Raw genomic sequence first — 21,091 nt, 5'->3', positions numbered from 1 at the left:
TCTCTGTCAGTTCTTGCTTCCACTTGGAGACTGAGGGCCTCTTACTCATCCTTGGTCGAATTCAGTGAGGCAAGTGTCACAGGAGAAGATTCTGGAAGCTTCCATTGCCTCTCCACCTCGCAGAATGACACTGCCATTTGTCATTTCTCGCCCATCGCACCCTACAGAAGGGAGTTTTGAAATGCAACGCACCCTCACAGTGTATTTAGGTGCAATGCAACGCACTTAGCCAGTGGAACAGCTGAAATGATCCTGTTTTGACCAATTCTGAGCAGTTTCTGGTGGAGAACTTCTGGGAGAAGCTGTAATCTGTTAACCTTGTTCCTTTAGGGGTTAGAACAACACTTTTAGGGACTTAGGAGCCCTTGGTTTATGGAAATTTCATGCTTGGAGTTGTAAGGCACAAAAATGTCTATAACAGATGGTCGCGGAAGTTCAGAAGGAGCTGTTTGCCAGCAAGTGGAGAAAAAGCTCCCAGCAGCAGGATTTTGTTGAAAGGGACAAAGCTGAAGAGCCAAGCAGGGTTTGTGGCTGCCCTGGCCAAGAGGATATTGGTTAGTAGACTGTATATGAAGAAGGGGCCACTGCAAACATTCATTGTCTATTCCATGACCCTGTGGCTGAGTACATGTTCCTCTTCTTAAGCCAGCCATAGAGGTTCTTTCAACAGCTTGTATCAAGCCCTGTATTTGAAGATTTTTTATGGTATGTTCTTGTTTTTATCTTTTTTTTCTTCAGGAGTGTGAAATAATATGGTCCAGTACTCTAATGCTGGCCTGGATCCATTGGAGTGTTGAACACACTTAATTGAATTAAGTTCTATGCATAAGTAGGAATGTACATAAATAAGCTCACTAACTGAGCATTGACTTTTTAGTTGTTAGAATTTTAATTTTCTGCATTTAGATTGATGAGGAAAGTCCCATGGAGATTTTTATGATTAAAAATTTCATATATTACTGACTCCATGCCCAATGGTGAAGGATACTGGTCTGCAGGTTCTCAGCGCCTTGCAAGCAAGGCACTATGCCCAGTAGGAGCCAATGTTGTCACTCACTACTTCATCAGTCCTCAGTTGCTTAAAAAGTCAAATAATAGTGATGTTTGATGCTAATGTTTGGGCCAAAAAATCTATCAAAGCTTACTTAGTCCCTATCTATTGCGTAATACTTAGAAAGAGATTTCCAACGATATATGGAAGTCCAAAAATGGACTCCTGGAGAAGAAGTTAAAGAATTTTTAAGATTGCCTTGGAAAGCTCAGAAAATAAAAAAATGGCTAAGTATGAGGAAAAAATCACAATTGGGACCCCAAAGGCTCATCGCATATCGCATATCGGTGTTTAGGAGGGTAAGGAGCACTTACAGAGCAAGGAACATCGATCCGTTGATTGTTGATATCGCATATTGACAGTTGGTGGGTCTCGGCAGAGTATATCGCAATCGACCATCGTCGAAGTCCCAGGGCTCACACTTAAGAATTATCAAGGGTTCTTAGTGCCGAAGGCCGATATTGTAGTCCTACAATCCTGAGATATCAGAAATCGATGTATCGGTGGGATTTTAACTTAAATATTTGTATGACCGTCGACCATGCGATAAAGTAGTGCATCAGTGGGGACCCGAGGAAACTAAATACAAAGGAAATTGGAGCAAAATAGGAGCGGAAGGCCCCCTTCTCTCTACTCCATGTGGAAGTACGACAGTATTGGAATTCAGTGATCGACATATTGGCGGTGTTCTGAATTCCAAAGACTGCACGGGGGTCGATTTGCGATAAAGTGTTGTATCACTAGGGAAGGCTGGAATTTATTAACAAAGGAATGGCTTACAAAACAGGGTCAGGCAAGTCTTTTTCTCTCTCCTCTAGGGGCCCATGTGGAAAAATGATAGTGATGTGGTAGTACGGTTAATGATGTGGCAGAGGAAACATGTCACCCGATTTCAATGTTTTTTGGGGTGACATGGGACCATTTCTGGGTGCCATGTGTCACCACTCACAGGGTGACACGTGGCAGTAAATGTCACCCCGTAGATCGACGATTGCAACAATTAAGGGGTAAAGGCTTAAGACAATTGTGCAGTGCGATTGCGATATGCAGGCACGCCCCTTAGATGCGATAGAGTATTATGCCATGGTCTATATGGACCTCGCGTTCGGACCATCGACCCACCCAAAGGAAAGGGGTAAATGTTGGGACAGGGTCCCTAGGGTTATTTTTGGGGTTAGTTTAACCAAATTTTGTAAAAAAAATTTAAAGAATGTAAAGTCTCTCCAAAAGTGGATGCAGAGCATGCAGCTAGATAGGATTCAAAGGGGTCTTAGCCCCTTGTTTTGGGTCATTTTTAAGATTCTCCCATGGTCCGCAGATAATGGTATTGTATGGAAGAAAGCTATAAATAGTTGAGTCATAGAGAGTCTTAGAGATAACTTGAAATGAAGAATTGTGTACTTTTAATGAGTTTTGTTGTTTTGGGCTAGTACCAAGGCAAGAAGGCTCTACTTCTTGTATTTAGGCGAGAGGGGGAAGGCTCATGTAGCTGAGTGCGCAAGAGGCCTTGGTAAGTCCACAGCTGAGTACGTGGACCCCTGTAGCTGAGTGCATAGGGTAGAGAAGTCTGTAATTTGAATGTTGGAATTGAATAAAGGCTAATTTTGAAGAATTATCGTGGAATTGAGTGTTATTGTCAATTCGACTTATGTTATATTATGTCACTCAATAATATGTTTCCATGAAATAATGTATGAATGCTGCGTGAAACTGCTGAATCTATCTTATTTATCCATGTTTTTAGTAATTATCTGTGTTCATGAAGCTAAGGGTTATTTCTATTATGAATTTTGATGAGTTGGATAGATCTGCGCGAAGATAGACTTAGGGTTATTTATTGATGCGTGAAAGTGGATAACATGCCTATTTAAGGTCCGTAAGGACTGATCGTAGACCTTCGCGAAGGTCTAGAAGCCAATTTTCCCAAGTTACAGTACCGAGCCCTAGAAGGATACTAATTTGCACGAAGATAGATCTGAACTGTCAGAAATTAAGCGCCACTTATCACATGTCCCTAGATGCAGAAACCTAGTTCTAGCATCCCCCAATACTGCTTCGAGTGAGACTGCAGCCTAAGCTATGCAGGTTGTTGCCAAAAGGGCCAACACTTAGGGTTTTGTTTGTTGGAGCAAACAACTCTAAACCTGGGTCAGACCCCCTTAAGCCAACAAATGGTTCAATTGTCAGGACCAGGATCTACCTGAGAGATGTGTGATAAATGGCTTCCTACGAAGAAAGAGCTTGATAAGTGGATTGATTGGAAATCACATGCATTCATGGCTTAGGAGAACAGGAGCCATAAATTATCCAAGGAGCAGTGGTTGGAGAGATTTTTTTACATAGACGATACCGACCCGTTCTTCTGCTTCTTCCCTAATAACTATACGCATGGTTGTCTAAACTAGTCGATAGTCAAGCGACGTGGAGGCTCCAAGGTCCTATAGTGTGGGCTGCTGAATTGGTGTGACGTCTGGAGGCGTTGGGGAGAAATATCATGCGGGTTATGGATCACTAAATTGATCACAGATTGGGAAGCTTTGTGACTTATTTCGTGATCGATAGAAACATCAGCTATAGTGAAGCAGAACGAAGGATATTTAAAGGACTACAAGGTAAGTATTTGAAATCATTGAAGACCTGAATTAAAATGTTGCTGTGAGAAAATATGGTTATGCATTTACCTTGATGTTTGGGGCTACGTGAAGTGAGAGATTCTTTAGAAGAAATGGAGGATCCAACCCAAAATATAGTCCACTCATTGAACCCTCTTCAAGCGACGATGAAGGGGCGGTGCTGGCTAGACTGCGAAGTGCAGTTTAGTTAATTATACATGGTATTCAGAGGATACCTCACCCATCCACCTCCACCTCCACCTCCACTTCATACACCTTCACCTGCGCCTCCACCTCCACTTCCACCTTTGCTTCATACACCTTCACCTAAGCCTCCACCTCGAGCCCCACCATTCAACATGGAAAACACGATGAAGATGACAATTTTTAAAGGAACAGGGACCGAAGATCTAGAACAATCTTGGTTTGTTGCAGATGCTATTTGGACAAAAAAATAGATTACGGATGATAATATTAAGAAATCATAGTTGGTTATAGCCTTACAGGACCGCACATTAACATGGTATATCAAGTATTTCACTGATAACCCCAACACGTCGTTGGAAGATACCTGACTAGCTTTAAACAAGGAGCTTAGTAAGCCTAAGTCAGAGGCGCAATTAGTAATTGAATTTAAAGAAATCCAACAGAAGGTTGATGAGACACTGTGAGAATTTGATCAGAGGTTGAAGTGCCTGATAACTCAGGATAATATGTTAATCTCAGATTCCAAACATTATGACTAGTTTATAGCATCGCTCTTGCCACATTTAAGAATATCTTTGACACAACGGAAAATAGCAATGCAAGCAGAAGCCTTGGAGATCGCGATGAGGATAGATGCATTGCCTATTCTAGATATAAACCTTGGAGTGAAACAGATTCATTCGCAGCTGAAAATCCTGCACTTGGAGTTGCAGAGCTTGAAGAAAGGAAGGGAAGCTCAGCCAGAGGTGCGCGCTGAGATCTGGTGTCTAAAATGTAAGAGCCATAGACATGATAAGTACCATTGCCCGAACTTTAAGAATTATATTATAGGGGGATGGCATGTTCCCCTGAAACTGGTAACTGCCATCTACTGCAGAAGTTCGTACAGACCCTCAGCAGTTATTTTGTAATTTCTATAAGTCTGTAGGACACGATGAACACCATTGTAGGAGTTATGAGCTGATGATGGATAGAGCCCCTACCTACACAATGTAGGCAGAGAACCGAACTCAGGATCAAGGCATAGAAGCAAAGCATGGAGGCTTCCAAGGCCGGGGACCAGGATGAGGCGTTGGACTAGGTCGAGGGTGTGGGCAAGTAGTATGCTATAATTGTGGTGAAGCAAGGGCACTTCACGCAAGATTGTACAAACCCCACACATCCCTCATGTCAGTATTGTCGCCAGTTTGACCATTTCATAGAGGAATGTTTGGTCCTTATGGAAAAGATGCAAGAGAAGAAGGCACAGCCCCAATAGCCTACGTAGAACATTCAGATGATGAGGGCAGAGCCCCACGAAGAGGATCAAAGTATAAATATTGTGTTGCGAAGTGGTATAACAACTTGTGCAGATAAAGGTAAGCAACTTGAGGAAGATGGATGGGTGCGTAAGGATGTTGAGAAGGAGGTAGATTTTGATCTTAATCGAGCTAAGGAGACCTTCATTGAAGCAAAGGAGAACTTTGCTGAGGCTTCCGCCTCAGGAAGCCATGAGAAAACACCAGAGACTAGTGCAACAAAAGAGGTAGATACTTCAATACTAGCTACTTTCCTGTAGACTTGTATGAAGTTATTACACGACTAGAAAGCAATAGAAGGATTGCAAGACTTAATAGATAAGTGTGCTAATAAGGAAAAGAATCCTATTGAACAACAAACAACAAGAAAGATTGGTAAGCATAAAACACGAATGGGGTGCATGATGAGGATAACTACACTGATAGGTGATTATGAAATGGACCAAGTAATCTTGGATCTCGAGTCGAATGTGAATGTCCTGCCAAAGCACACCTGGGAATGGATGGGGAGACCTGCGGTGCAGTGGTCTCCTATTCAGTTGTGCATGGAAAATCAGTAGAAGATTATTCCAATGGGGCACTTATATGGTGTAACGGTGAACACTAAAGGTGCGAGTGTGCTGGGTAACTTTGAGGTCATTGAAATAGTGGATGATAGTAATCCATACCCCACGGTGCTAGAAATTGACAAGGCTATTGATATGAATGGGGTAATCAACTTGAAGAAGTGGAAGATGTCATTTGAGAAGAAGTCGCTCGGGGTTGTAGTGCCACTAGACCTTGCAAAAGGAGCACATTATATTAAAATTGTGCGCAACTATGTAGAAAGTGACGATGACTTGGATCAGATATACAAGATAACAACGCGAGATGAGGATTGGGTCAATCCTACAGTCGATGGACGAATTGCGTGGGATGGGGATAACTCCTGCGCCTAAAATTCAGATGAAGATCTTGAACACTGGCAAAGTCAGCTGCATGAAGTCTCTGTGCTTCGCTGCAACATGATGACCAAGTCACTGAGGTGTGTCTCGACTGAGGTAAGAAATATTCCACATTATGATGGTTTGAATGATGTGGAAATGTTTCTAGATGAATTTTAAAGGGAAGTACGGAAAGACATCAATTATAGGCACTGGAATTAGCGTTGTGTGCTACACCTACCCATTGGTGGGGTACACACAAGGAGAGCTTTACAGGATGGAGAGAATATAAAAGATTGATGAGGTTAAGGTTTGGCTATGCTAATACCAGGATGAAAGAAAAATATAGTGCAAGGATGATCCACACGATCATTTAGCATGATGGACTAAGGCCTAGGGGATAGAACCACAACCAAAATGGGTGCATATTTTCTGTCATATGCTAGATACAATCCCAATGAACTGGTATTTGGAGATGGAGCTTTGCCATGGGACTGTTGAATGGGATATTTTAAGGGAGATATTTTTATTAACGTTCAACTTTGAGGATGGGTTTGAGAGAATTGATGAGGTGCTACAAGAAATAAAAGCAACTATATTCAGAACACCGAAGGAATCGGTAGAGTAGACTCAACCAGATTGGACTACACAGTTGCGCCATGTGCTGGAATGTTATAATGTGACCGTTGTAGAAGAAGAGGATGATCCACGAAATATTACCATTCCATAAATCGAAGGACAACACGAGGTCGAAGGACCAAAGGTGGCAAACCCATATATATCAGAGCCTCTGAATACTTGACAAGTAAACATTGGATTTGAAGAAGAACCTAAGTTCGTGAAGATAGGAGACTATTGGGATGAATATATGGTTGATAAGATAGCTGAGTTGTTGTGCGAATACCAAGATTTTTTCCCATCGAAGTTTTCAGATTTGAAAAGGATTATTAGAGATTTAGGTGTTATGAATATCACATTGAAACCATATGCGAAGCCTGTTAAGCAACGACCTTATCGACTGAATCCCAAATATAAGGAGAAGGTGCACTAATATCTAGATAAAATGTTGGAAGCTGGTATTATTGAGCAAGTAGCAGAATTAGATTGGGTAATCCCAATGGTGGTCCAAGAAAAGAAACAGAAGGGCGAGATCTGCATATGTGTAGATCCGCCGAAGTTGAAGGATGCCTTTGTGCATGATCCGTTTCCAACATCTATTACTGACAAAGTATTAGAGAATGTTGGTGGACATGAGGTGTACTCGTTTAATGATGGATTTTCAGGATATCATCAAATAAAGATCACGCCGGAAGATCAAAGCAAGACAACCTTCACGACTGAGTGGGGTTTTTTCCATTATACAGTTATGTCATTCAGATTGAAGAACACGCCTACAAAATTTTCCCGGGTAGCGATCGAGACGTTCAAGGAGTTTATTCATAAATTCTTGGAGGTATATTTTGATGACTGGATTGTGTTTGGGTTGGTAAAACGCCATGTTGCGATTTTGCGCGTAATACTGGATATATGTTGAAGGTATTAGATCTCACTGAACCTGAAAAAGTGTATATTCTATGTGCCTTTTGGGACTTTGCTTGGCCATGTTGTATGTGTTGTAGGGAAAAGTATCTGACTCGGATGACCCTATCCCACTCTAAGGGTGATAGTACCTTAGCAACAACTGTAAAACAAACTACTTAAGGTTTACTTCTTTATGAAAGCAAAAGAGAATGGAGAAATGCACTAACCGTTGCCTTGCGCTTAATGTCGAATCCAAACTCTTCTCTTTGGCTGCTTGCTCCCAGCTCTTTGCTCTTTTGCTGGCCCAGCTATGATGAGATCCTGCAAAATAACAAAGAAGGAAACTACAAGAAGCATGCAATCATAACTGGTTCAAGGATTAGTGTAAACCAAACATGCAATTATCACAATATATTATTGAAACAAGAGCACATAGAAGAACCTCAATAGCTTTTATTAATGAAGAAGTAAAGGTTCTGAGAGTATTACAACCATTGAAGGCTCCAATCCAGCAACACCTCCCAGCAGAAAGAATTTCTCCTCTTCACCTCTCTCAAACAATCACCCAATAGCTCTATAGTGAAACCAACAGCATATCATTACTTTGCACCAAATTCCAGCCTCCTGAGCTCATAGGAGAGAGCTCAATATATAGATGAATTGAGAAAGGATGAGTCAGCTTGCAACTGATGTGTAGCTGCCTTGTGTCCTCTCTCTCTTCAGTTAATCTTTAGTTGATCTTCAGTTCTTGAGTCCACTTGGAGAACCTTGCTTCCACTTGGAGAAACAGAGCCTCTGACTCATCACAAGGCGAAATACCTGATCCAAGTGTCATTTTTGGAAGATTCCAGAGCAATGAATCAGTGTGCCACTTGTCCCATCTCGCTCAGCGCAGGTGGCCTTTGTCCCACTTGCTTTGCAACGCAGGTACACCATGGAGCAACTGAGTTTCAGCGCAGAAACCTAGTGGAGCACCTGCTTTGATTTCAGGATTGCTTGTTTTTGAGTATTTTCAGGTGGAGAACTGATCTGAGAGCTGTTGGTTTGCTGACCTTGTTCCTCTAGGGGTAGGAACATCATGTTTAGGGAACTTTGGATCCCTTGGATTATTGAAAATTCATGTCTATTGTTGTAAGGCACAAAATTGTCTATAACAGATGCCCCCTAAAGTATGAGGTCGTTTATCGGGTGAAATGCTTTATTGAGAGGATCCGAAGTTCATTCAATCTGCTGAGAAGTGTCCTGTAATAAGATACAATACAATACATTATTTTTCATACATTTTCATGATCTAGCTGAGGCGGGCATTCCCATGCTCAGCTTTATAAATACATTTTGGTACATAGAACAGACGATCGTCTGATTGTAGACTGATAATTCTCTGCTGAAATTATCATCCTTTGAGAAGGATGATCATCTGCTGTAATGATGTACATATCAAATGTCTTTATGTCCTGAATATATATCGCAGCCCGGATGGATGAAACTAGATCCGGGGTCTTCAATCTCTTCCGATCTTCACTCGATGTACAAGTCGATCCATGTGAGAATTTCTTGAAGTCGAACATGGAAAGACATCGCTTGATTACGGTCAATGATGTAAACCGTTAACAAGCGCGAGAGGAATCACCGATAAGGATGATGACCCTCAAGGTACGGCAGTACAATTCACATGGCGGGAATAAAGGACTTGGCGTCGACCACCATGCAAAATCTTCTGGTCGAAGGTCATTGATGTATACCTGTCGCCGGAAGTGAGAAACTTGCCATTGAGGCATGCAAGCTTCAAAGTACTGAAGGGGGTGTTCCTAGATCAACTCCTTGGATAATGAGCTGATGTCGACAAGGAGCGATCCGTCAAAGGAGGGCCTTAATGAATCCCACATCAGTGACACGGAACGGAGCTAGTGATTGTGATGAGGTGAAAACAAACTGTGATGTATGATTCAGGGTGGCGGTCATGAAGTGGATGAAGGATAATGTATGGCAGTGGATGGGACACGGTTGACACTTTGCAGAACCACATCTCTTGAACATATAACGACACTGATGTGATGGATTGGTAGCATTACCCCAATTGTGGATGGTGTGGCGAGGACCATGGTTATGAGACCGGTGAATGAAACAACCCAACCCGATGTGATACGGAGGACAAAGTGTCATGTTCAAGAGCGACTTGCTACCATTAATGCTGTGAGGTTCTCCCAATTTTTCCCCAGTCATTGCTGACCAGTACCTCTTTATTTTTGTCAAGCTTGAGGAGGATAACATATGCTTGTTCTATAACCTGCCCTTCGGGCAAGCCCATCGCTATGTTTTAACGAGCCTAGCAATAGGGAAACTCGTTCTCGTCTAAAGACAAGTTTGTCGCTATTTAATCATTTTAACGAGTCTAACGACAAGGAAAACTCGGTCCTTTTCATTTTTAGAGAGTCTGAAAAGGTACGGAAAGTTAACTCCAAAACTCCTTTTTCGTCTTCTAATCCCTTAAGTCCGAAAAAGTATAAAACCATACAGAAGGGATGAATTTTCGATTTCTTTAACGAGCCGAACAAAACAAGCACTCGATCTTTTTGTGCAATAATCCCTCAGGTCCAAAAAGATTAAAATCTAGAGGAGGGATAGCTCTTCCGATCCTTTTAACGAGCTGGAAGGCCAAAACTCGGCAAACTTTTCATATTTTACGAGTCAGTGAAAAGAGCTCAAAGAAGACTCGTCTTTTGAGGAACGAGTGATAAACAGGGATAGCAGCAGATTCCAGGTACAGGTTGGAATTTTCCAATCACGGCAGTGTCACAAGGATGGCTAAGTGAAATCACTCTTCGCAGCTGTTCCTCAAAATGGGTAAACACACATATGGAGATGAACGATTGGCCAAAAATGAACGGATGGAGGTGATGGCATATAAACACGACCAAGGGCTTTTAATATGGCTTTCAAAGGTTACTTTTCTCAATGGTTATTTACCGGTTCATTTTTTCTGAGTGAGCTTGAACTGCTAGGGAAAGATTGCTCACAATTTATGTTTATTTTTTAACGAGCATGAACTCTGCTAAAACTGCTCAATTCTTGCGTTTATTTTTTAACGAGCATGAACATTGCTAAAACTGCTCAATTTATACCAGTCTTAATACAAGGAATGCTTTAGGTGAGGTAATCTTATTTAAGGAGTGATACCTCACTAATTACTCCAATTTGGCAGGTTTTAACTTTTGCCTTTCATCCTTTCTTTATGCAAGCTGGAAACGGCTAATCCTACGAGTTTAACGGGTTAGACCTACGGGTTTAAAGGGAGGACCTAAAAATTTAAAAAAATAAATAGTTGTCCCGCGCTTGCACTCTAAAAGGTTTGCATGCCCCTAGGTATAAAGTATAATTTCGAGATTCTGTCCTCTTACTTATTATCCGAAAAATGGTTTTGTTTGCTGCCGCAAACTAAACTCTCTTTTCGGCGATGTCTATCATTAGGTTGCTAAGGATGGTGACTACTTGTTGCAGCAATTTCCTCTCTTTCTTTGAAGACTGCCCCTACTCTCTTTCAAAACATATTGTTTTAATGGGTGAGGCTTGACATTCAAAGATGGTGCCTACTTGCTGCCACAAATAGATCTCCTCCTTAGGAGAGCCTACCTTTTTAGACAAAGGGAGCGATTCTTCCGCTTCACATAACTTTGACAAAAGAATTTTATTCTAGAACAACCCTCTCTTCCTTTTTCGGACGGGGTACGGACTAGTCCATTCTTCTGCGGAAATTAACTTTATACCCAAGGTTTCCTCTGCCCAAGGCAGGCCAGGGTGCATGCCCCCTGGGTCCCAGTTCTTTCTTTCCGAATTACTCGCATTCATCGGGAAGTAGAACCGGGGGTGGTGGCATTCCTTGAGTGAATAAACCGTTAAGGGATGGTATTTGACTATTTGCGATGCGTGATCCTGGAAATGAAAGTTGGTCTACGAGCTTGACCATTCTTCCTTCGTGCGGAAAACACATAACTCTGAAGAGGGAGGACACTATCGCCTCCATGCAATATATATAGTCTCGTCCAAGGAGTAAGTTATAAACCAAGGGTCCCTGGACAACCATGATGTTCATATGAACTGTCTTCCCTTTCAATGTAATTGGAACATTGGGGAGAATCCCTAACGGGTGACTGGTTCCTTTATCAAAACCTGATAGATTTCTCATCTCAGGTAAAAGCGCCGGGCAACCCAGTGCTTTCCAAGCAATAGAGGAAAGGATACTCACAGATGCCCCTTCATCAATGATAGTTCCAGCCATCACCATTCTGTAGATTTGGACTATGATTCTGAATGGGATACTGGCTGGTAACCGGGGTCTGCCTAGTTGATTCCAATCAAAGGATACAACTATGTTGCTTGGTGGTGGGACTGAATATACGGCCGGATACGACCCTGACAATGTTCCTTCCTGCGATAAAGGAATGGGCGCATTGCCCTGATGCTCATCAGAGTCTGTGTTGATGAAAAGAATATGGACGGTGTCATCCTTATCCTCTTCAGTGAGGGTGTCATTTGAAGATGGGTCTTCAATGACGGAGTCATTGGAGGATGAAACCTCTGAAGGAAGAACCGGGTCGACTGCCGTTTCGACCTTTAGACTTTCGTCTGGTCTGGATTCAGTAGGTTCATTTTCAATGACCGACACTTCAGCCGACCACTTGAGCGGGTCAGCTGGATTTTCAACTATCGAGGGATTAGGCGCGAGTTTTTGGTATCCAGGAGGAAGTCATAACGGTGAAACCGGATGATCTTCCAAAACTCTCTTTGCCTCATCTAAGAATGGAAATCGGTGGATGGTATGATCGCCTTCACACAACATACAGGGTGATCTTGGTCTCCCTCTTCGTCCTTCACTCTCGCTAGTTGACGGACTGCAATCAACATGACTACCAGAGGTTGATGCTACCGGATTGTGCAACCTTGGGGACCAGTCCCTTAGTATCCAGGGAATACAAGGACAATCACGATGGAAGTGGGTCCCTTTGCAAATGACACATGGCGATTTAGGCCCGGTCGGTGCAGTGTGTGGGTTTTTGTCAGCTGTCTTTTGCTTGCCCCCAGTCGCCTTCGCCATAGGCCCCTTCTGCTTCTTTTCTCTTTTCTTCTTTTCCTTCTTCTCCATGGGAGGCTGACTTTTGCCGGCTCTACCTTGTCAAGATGAAGGATCAGAGGAAGAATTGTGAGAAGTGGAAGGCTGGTGGGTAGTTTTAGACTGGTCTGACTGTTGATTCGACTGCTCAGGATTAGTGGTGATCTGAACTACATTAGTTGAAAAGAGCCATACAGGTAGGCCAATTGTCAATCCTGGAAGTGACAGTGTGGCCATATGAGGCGCACCAACATCTCCCCAAGAGGAGAAGGGATTTGGACTTCCGCCAAGGTTACCTCCTTGGTTGGTGGGCTCCATACTTTTCAATTGAAAGATCAACGTGGGAATAACAGGTGATTATGTTCCATTTAAAATAAATTTTATTAACGACGCTTTTAGACACAAACTTACTTTTTCATGTTTTAAGAGTCGAGAAAAAGCTAAAGATGACTCTAGTCGCCTTCGATGTTTTAACGAGCCCGAAGTGACAAATGCTCGGTTGGACCTTTTCAGTTATAGAGTTTGAAAAAGGCCAAAAGAAACTTCTCTGGAGATCTAGGCAGAGGGTGTGCCAAACCTTTCGCGAAACCACAGAATACGTTTTACGGTACGGGTGGTCGATCTTCGTGAATGCTGTGTTCACTGCATCGCGATCAGTAGGGCGGCCGACACGGCTTCCTATGGATAAAGGATAATTGCCTATAGGGGTCTCCCAATATATACTCGACGGTACGTGGGAGCACAAGTCCGTATTAGTGCCACCGACTCTCAGGAGGAATCACCCACCTTCGTAGAGATCGACAGTCACTATGCTTAACGACGCCGGAACACGTCTCTACCTAGACCTCTATGTGTTTGTGTTATGTTACAAAGCGTTGTTATGTAAATTGGATTTATTTTAATGTTGATCTTGCTTAGCAGTTTGCCTTTAAGGATCACCACGAGATGTATATAACAAATTCCTGAATGCAGTCTAAGATGAGAAACAAACTTTTCAATCTTTCAACTTTGAAAACCTTAACTACTGAGGGAAGAGAAAGGCAAATCTTTTCTCACAGATCATAGAGCACACACTAAATGCAAATTTTTCCTAAATCGCCAAGCAAACAGTCAAATGCGAAATGCACAATGCATGTATTTTCTTTTCCCTTTCTTAATGTGGATGGGTTACAAAAAGAAAGTGGTTATATAACTTGGATTTTGATTTAAAGCGAAAGTAAACAAGCTTGTCCAAAATCAAAAGACACCTTAAGATTTACTTGCTTAATCACTGGAAATGCATGAAATCAAACCATAATGACGAAAGTAAAATGACTAATCAGCTATGGACAACAAACAAGCTAACTCTTTAGACCAGCAAAATGCCTAACACAGGTTCAGATCTAAGAGGCCAAAAGCAAGACTAGTTTACTCTTCGCTATGGGAAATTGTAAATGAGTAAGAAATACAAAGAACAAGTACAATTTCGTTATATAACAGAGGCAGAATGATGGCAAGTAATATTGGTTTCAAAACAGGTGCAAGACTGGTAACTGGCAGCCAAATCAATAGTGAAAACAGGCAAGAGAAAAGGAGGAAACCCCAACAGCACTAGGCAAAATTGGGCCAACGCAGGTGCTACACAGCTAGTCTGGCTCTCAGCGCAGGTAGCCCCTTCGGGACCTACGTTGCAAAGCAGGTAGCCTGTGTACTACCTGCTTTGGAAAACGAAACTTGTGTTTTCACACTTTCCGGGTCATAATTTTCTAAAAAATGCACAGTTTTTGCTCAAATCAGAAACAATCAGTCAAGCACACTCAAAGGGATGATTACGAAGGTGAAAAGCTATCACTAAGAGCTTACAAGGATCCTTGTAGATCAGCTCTTCAAATCATGAACTTGCTCAGAAATGAGCTAGAGTAGCTGCCCTCTACTTCGCTTTTGATATAGTCAAAAGCTTTTCGATTTGGTACTCTTTTGTTCAGGAAATGAATAGCAAAATTCTACAAACACAATCAAACGGATACGATCCCCAGTGGAGTCGCCAGTTTGTTGTAGGGAAAAGTATCCGACTCGGATGACCCTATCCCACTCTAAGGGTGATAGTACCTTAGCAACAACTGTAAAACAAACTACTTAAGGTTTACTTCTTTATGAAAGCAAAAGAGAATGGAGAAATGCACTAACCGTTGCCTTGCGCTTAATGTCGAATCCAAACTCTTCTCTTTGGCTGCTTTCTCCCAGCTCTTTGCTCTTTTGCTGGCCCAGCTACAATGAGATCCTACAAAATAACAAAGAAGGAAACTACAAGAAGCATGCAATCATAACTGGTTCAAGGATTAGTGTAAACCAAACATGCAATTATCACAATATATTATTGAAACAAGAGCACATAGAAGAACCTCAATAGCTTTTATTAATGAAGAAGTAAAGGTTCTGAGAGTATTACAACCATTGAAGGCTCCAATCCAGCAACACCTCCCAGCAGAAAGAATTTCTCCTCTTCACCTCTCTCAAACAATCACCCAATAGCTCTATAGTGAAACCAACAGCATATCATTACTTTGCACCAAATTCCAGCCTCCTGAGCTCATAGGAGAGAGCTCAATATATAGATGAATTGAGAAAGGATGAGTCAGCTTGCAACTGATGTGTAGCTGCCTTGTGTCCTCTCTCTCTTCAGTTAATCTTTAGTTGATCTTCAGTTCTTGAGTCCACTTGGAGAACCTTGCTTCCACTTGGAGAAACAGAGCCTCTGACTCATCACAAGGCGAAATACCTGATCCAAGTGTCATTTTTGGAAGATTCCAGAGCAATGACTCAATGTGCCACTTGTTCCATCTCGCTCAGCGTAGGTGGCCTTTGTCCCACTTGCTTTGCAACGCAAGTACACCATGGAGCAACTGAGTTTCAGCGCAGAAACCTAGTGGAGCACCTGCTTTGATTTCAGGATTGCTTGTTTTTGAGTATTTTCAGGTGGAGAACTGATCTGAGAGCTGTTGGTTTGCTGACCTTGTTCCTCTAGGGGTAGGAACATCATGTTTAGGGAACTTTGGATCCCTTGGATTATTGACAATTCATGTCTGTTGCTGTAAGGCACAAAATTGTCTATAACAGTATGTAAGCAAGGATTGATGGTGGACCCTATGAAGATCGATGTAATCATGAATTTGGAATCACCTAGGAATGTGAAATAGCTGCTTGCGACATTGGGACACACTGGTACTATAGGAAGTTCATCAAGGGATATGCCCTGATAACCGTGCCGATGGAAAAACTGTTAAAAAAAACTACGTTGTTTTTTTGGGATGAATATTGTCAGCGCAACTTGGATGTCTTGAAGGAGAAAATGGTGACAACGCCTATCTTGGTGATTCCAGACTGGAAAAAGGAATTTCATCTACATGATGATGCCTCTTGTATTGTGTTAGGAGCAGTATTAACATAGGCAGGTGAGGGAGAGATTGATCATCTGATAGAGTTCACGAGAAGAAAGTTATCGAAAGCCAAGAAGAATTACTCCACCATAGAGTGAAAAGGGTTGGCAATGGTCTACACGCTGCAAAAGTTTAGGCATTACTTGCTAGGTGGACACTTTAAAATGTATACATATCACTCTGCATTGAAGTACCTGGTAAATAAGCCTGTGTTGGGGGGGAAGATATGTCGATGGCTACTATTGTTCCAGGAGTATGACTTTGAGTTGATTGTGAAACCTAGAAGGCTGAATGCAGGCCCAGACCATCTATCTAGAATTGAAACAAGTGAAGAACCAAGTAGTTTGGAGGAAGGACTGCTGGACGTGCAAATCTTTGTGGTGTGCATTGCGAACAATCATTTTGATGATATTATTTAGTTCTTAACAATGGGAACAACCCCAGAAGATTATTCCACTCAACAGAAGGAGTTAGTAGTTCACACTGCGGATTTTTCAGTGATTATGCATCATTTATATAATATGGGATCGAATAACATATTGCGAAGGTATGTTCTGCGATTTGAATGCACTAGTATCCTAGCTGAAGCCCACGGAGGAGTGGCAGGAGGTCACTATGCAGGGAAAGCGACCGCACAGAAGATTTTTCACGCTGGGCTATGGTGGCCTACATTGCACAAGGATTCTAAGGCATACTACAAGGCGTGTGATGCCTACCAAAGGATGTGAAAGCCTTCACAAGGGGAATTGACAAAGCTCAGCAACGTGTAGAGGAATAACTGGGACATGCACGTACCTTCTGTTTTATGGGCTTATACAAGAAGTTGACAGGCCAAACACCGTTTAGGTTGGTTTATGGAATTGAAGCCATAATGTATATGGAGTATATTGTGCCAAGTTTACGTATTGTAGCATTGACAAAGATGGAAGACCATGAGCCCTTGGAGGAACGGCTCACGTAGATCATGCATTTAGAAGAAGACCGCTTCCTTGCAGGATTTCACCAGCAAGTGCAAAAGGAATGGAAGAAGGCATGGCATGATCGACATATTAAGCTACGCACATTTAAGGTGGATGATTTAGTGTTTTTGTACGACAGCAAGTTCATGGAATTTCCAAAAAAGTTTCAAATGCATTGGTTGGGGCCATATGCTGTTAAGGAGATCATGGATGGTGGTGCATTTTAGCTCGCGAAGCTGAATGAAGAACCATTCCCTGGAAAAGTGAATGCAAGTAGGTTGAAGCTATATACAAGGGATCCTTCCTTTGTGTAATGACTATATGAAAGCAAGACAGTCTCAATAATCCAGGTAGTTGCAAGGGATTGTGGGACTATAAACTACACTGCCCAACTAAGTGAAAAACGTGGTAAGAAGGCTGCGCGACGGATGATAGGGGTGCGACACATGAAGCTGTGCTGGATGAGCTGCGCCATGGAGGATGGTGCCATGCAGAGGGGTCCAAAAGTAACTGTTGGGGTTACTATTCATGATTTTATGGCCAAAAATCAGTTAAGAGGAGTGGGTAGGTGCTATTTATGGCACAAATCTATGGAATTTGTCGTGAAAGATGCATTTATTATTAGAATTTGCAAGGAATGTATTTGAATTCAAAACTTCCTATAAATTCTGTGTGTTGGTACGATGAAGAACACTTGCATTATGAGAGTTGTCTGGGCACTTTTCCACTTGAAGCTTATGAATAGTTAATTCTGCTAGGAGTTCATGATGCATCGCTCGTTTGCTAAATACACCACAAAAGCCCAAGTGCTATTCATAGAATGGATGACTGCTACAAACCCCGCCGAAGCTGTAAGTTCCGAAGTCGTTGTTTCTAATGTGCCAGGCCCTGAGAGTTCAAGTATGGAAGCATCAAACCCTATGCCTACCACGCCAAGATTGCCTAGGCCAAATAAATATGTTGCCAAAGAGAAGTAGAAGAAGCCGATGTCGATGAGAATGTCACCGAGGAATAATCCAGAGGTGCAACAAAAGGAGAGAAAAGACAAACAATCAGAGAAAGTGGTTGACTTATAAGAGGAGGAATACCAAGGTGTGGAGGAATTGGATGCTGAAGAGGTCAAGCCTATCTCAGGGCTCCCACCATATATCCCTCCGTGGAAGGCAAAAGGAAAGGTTACCAAGGACCTAGATTCCGGGAAATTCATGGTATCGACTCCCTTGTTGGCTGAACAGGTGGAAATTGAAGGCACAACACGAACATGCATTCCTGTGCTGAAAATGGAAGATTGGGACTCGTGGACCATGAGAGGTTCCCACATCTAGAAACCAACAAATATATGAAGAAGATATACTATGAAGAGACCGGGATTACATGGTTGGAACCCATGAAGTGGGTTAGAGGTGTCGAGCAGACGACATTCCTGCACATGCTCTATGTGCCACATTTTCATAGATCGACTATCAACATGGTGTGTGTGCACCAACTCCTCGCGTTGGTGCACAATGGGTGTCTATGGCTTGGGGAGCCCATACCAATAAAAAACATGTTAATTCATCGAGGAGCAAATCTTTCTTACAAAGGAGCGGGCCCTGCCAAAGAGTTTCAAGGTAAAAGTGGGGAAAAATAATTAGCAGATAAGATGAAGACTGAATATGAGCTTGTTAAGAAGTTGCGTGGATATTCCATCTATTATATACAGGACCAGGCGGTGCACTTCGTTGGTTAGATTCTTACAAGGAAAAATCATGAGGAAATGCCATGCAAATGAACTTCTGGCGCTAGTAGTATCACTAGCAGCTCAGTGCGCGAAAGGTGTTCAATACAAATGGGAAAAATATATATGCTGTTGGGTGTGGAGCCTGATTATCTTCTGTATTCAAAGGTATCGCCACATTGGACCCCAGTTTGTAATGTCGCCCATAAAATCGCTGTTGGAGGGGTCCCGGGGGGTGGCGGCTGCGACCTTTGGGAGCCCCCCCTGACGGGGGGATTAGGGGCAACGCCCCCAAAGCTAAGAATAGATGTAAAATTTCCTTGTAAAATGTTGTAATTTCGTAGTCAATCTGGGCCGTTCATTAGGCAGAGATCTGACGGTAGAAGTTATGTTTAATTTAGGGTTTTTTTCCCTAGAAGGCAACCCCTCACTATATATGAGGGAATTGTATTGTGTCTAGGATATCTATATTCTGAGTGAGGAAGAGAGAGGAGATTGAGAGAAAAGAGGGAATTACATCGGATCTATAGTAGGTTGTATCTCTTCAGTTTGCTGGATAATTTAAAAAGAAGGATTGGCTGTTTCTCCATGGATGTAGCCCAAACTGGGTGAACCACGTATAGTTGTGTCTCTCTTGTTTTATGTGTTTTTTGTGTTTATATTTCTGCAATATTTTATGTGTTCCATTGCTCTGTAATATATAATTCTCTAACAACTGTTATAAGAGCTGAAGGTATTTTTTGGTTGATAAACTTGTAGGAGAGAAGGGTTCCTGGTTCAAGTGGGAGCAATGGTGGAAGATGGTAGGTTTAGGGTCGATAAATTTAACGGCCAAAACTACCAGCTGCAGAAGATGTAGATGGAAGATTATTTATACCAGAGAGATCTATACCAAACATTGAGCGGAAAGACAAAGAAGCAGACAAGTATTATAGACACAGAATGGGATATTCTTGACAAAAAAGAACTTGGAACAATACAGCAATGCCTAGCGGCGTTGGTAGCATTTAATATTTCAAAGGAAACGACAACAGAGGTTTTAATGTCGACATTGTCCAAACTATATGAAAAACCCTCGGCCTCAAATAAGGTATTTATTATGAAGCATTTATTTAATATGAATATGTTAGAAGGTGGATCTGTTGTTGATCATTTAAATGAGTTTAATACAGTTACTATTCAGTTAAGTTCTGTAGAGGTAACTTTTGATGATGAAGTTAGGGTGCTGTTATTTCTGTGCTCATTGCCAGAAAGTTGGAATGGTTTAGTTATGGCCATTAGTAACTTTGTCTTTGGATCTAGTAATTTAAAGTTTGATGATGTTGTCAGTGCAATCCTTAGCGAGGAAATGCGACGGAAAAGCTCCCGTGAGACATCAAGTAATGCTTTGACTGCAGAGACTAGGGGAAGAAAAATGGAAAGAGGAAAGAGCCCTCGATATCTCAATATGTCAAGAAAAGGTATATCAAAGTCCAAATTGGGGATAGTGTGCTAGAAATGCGGGAAGAAAGGAAACCTGAAGAAAGGCTGCAAGTCTCGAAAGGGAAAAGAAGGAGATGCACAACAAAAAACTAATCATGAAGCGAGTGTAACAGGTGATGTGTTGCAAGATGATTTGATTCTTTCATTAGAAAATATTATTGATTCCTAGGTGGTAGATTCAGGGGCCTCATTCCATGCCACACCTGATAGGAAACATTTTTATGATTATGTTCAAGGAGATTTTGGCCAGGTTCGATTGGGTGATCATAAACCCCGTAAAATAATTGGAATGGGTACAATTTTCAGAAAATAGCAAAATGGAAATCAGTGGCTATTGAAGGAGGTAAGGCATGTTTTAGATCTGAAGAAAAATCTAATTTCAATAGGGCAGTTGGGAGGTGAAGGTTGTGTAACTAATTTCACAAATAAAACCTGGAAGGTCACTAAAGGATCCTTGGTAATAATGAAAGGAAGGAAGGTTGGTACATTGTATTTATACAATGGTATTTCTAATTCTGTTAATGCTTTAACCTCTATAGGAGAAGATACAGCATTGTGGCATCATAGGCTCGGGCACATGAGTGAGAAGGGGATGCAGATTCTTCACTCAAGAAATTTGTTGCCAGGTTTGAAGCATGTTGATTTAAAATTCTGTGAGAATTATGTTTATGGAAAACAAAAGAGAGTCAGATTCCTTAGAGTTGGGAAAGAAAAGAAGAGGGAAAAATTATAGCTTGTGCATACAGATGTATGGGGACCTGCTTAGGTATCATCTCTTGGTGGCTCTATTTATTATGT

The sequence above is a fragment of the Pinus tabuliformis genome, chromosome 9, assembly GCF_031772625.1.
Source record: "Pinus tabuliformis cultivar Carrire ecotype Pingquan chromosome 9, CPIR1, whole genome shotgun sequence".
Taxonomy (NCBI): Eukaryota; Viridiplantae; Streptophyta; class Pinopsida; order Pinales; family Pinaceae; genus Pinus; species Pinus tabuliformis.
The sequence above is the reverse complement of the archived record's forward strand: the minus strand, read 5'-3'. Positions refer to the sequence as shown.